The following is a 276-nucleotide window of genomic DNA, read 5'->3' as shown; positions in this document are numbered from 1 at the left end:
TGCCACGCATGGCCCTGCACCTTGGGAAACACTCTGTGTGCGGGGACCTCCATTGCCACGTGTGTACCCACCATTGAAATGAGACCCATAGAACGTAAAGCACATGTAATTGAGACCCAACACAGGTCCATTCACTATGCCTTCCGTTCTGGCTTTAAAAAGCATCCGGAAAAGGTAGGACCGGGGACCTGAAACGCACTGCCGCCCACGGCGCCGCCAGGGCGAGTTAGAATGCAGGCCCGGCTCCGCGCACCGTCCAGTGTCAGGGTTACCCCG

Source organism: Myotis brandtii, unplaced genomic scaffold, assembly GCF_000412655.1.
Source record: "Myotis brandtii unplaced genomic scaffold, ASM41265v1 scaffold627, whole genome shotgun sequence".
Taxonomy (NCBI): domain Eukaryota; kingdom Metazoa; phylum Chordata; class Mammalia; order Chiroptera; family Vespertilionidae; genus Myotis; species Myotis brandtii.
This window is presented reverse-complemented; position numbering follows the sequence as displayed.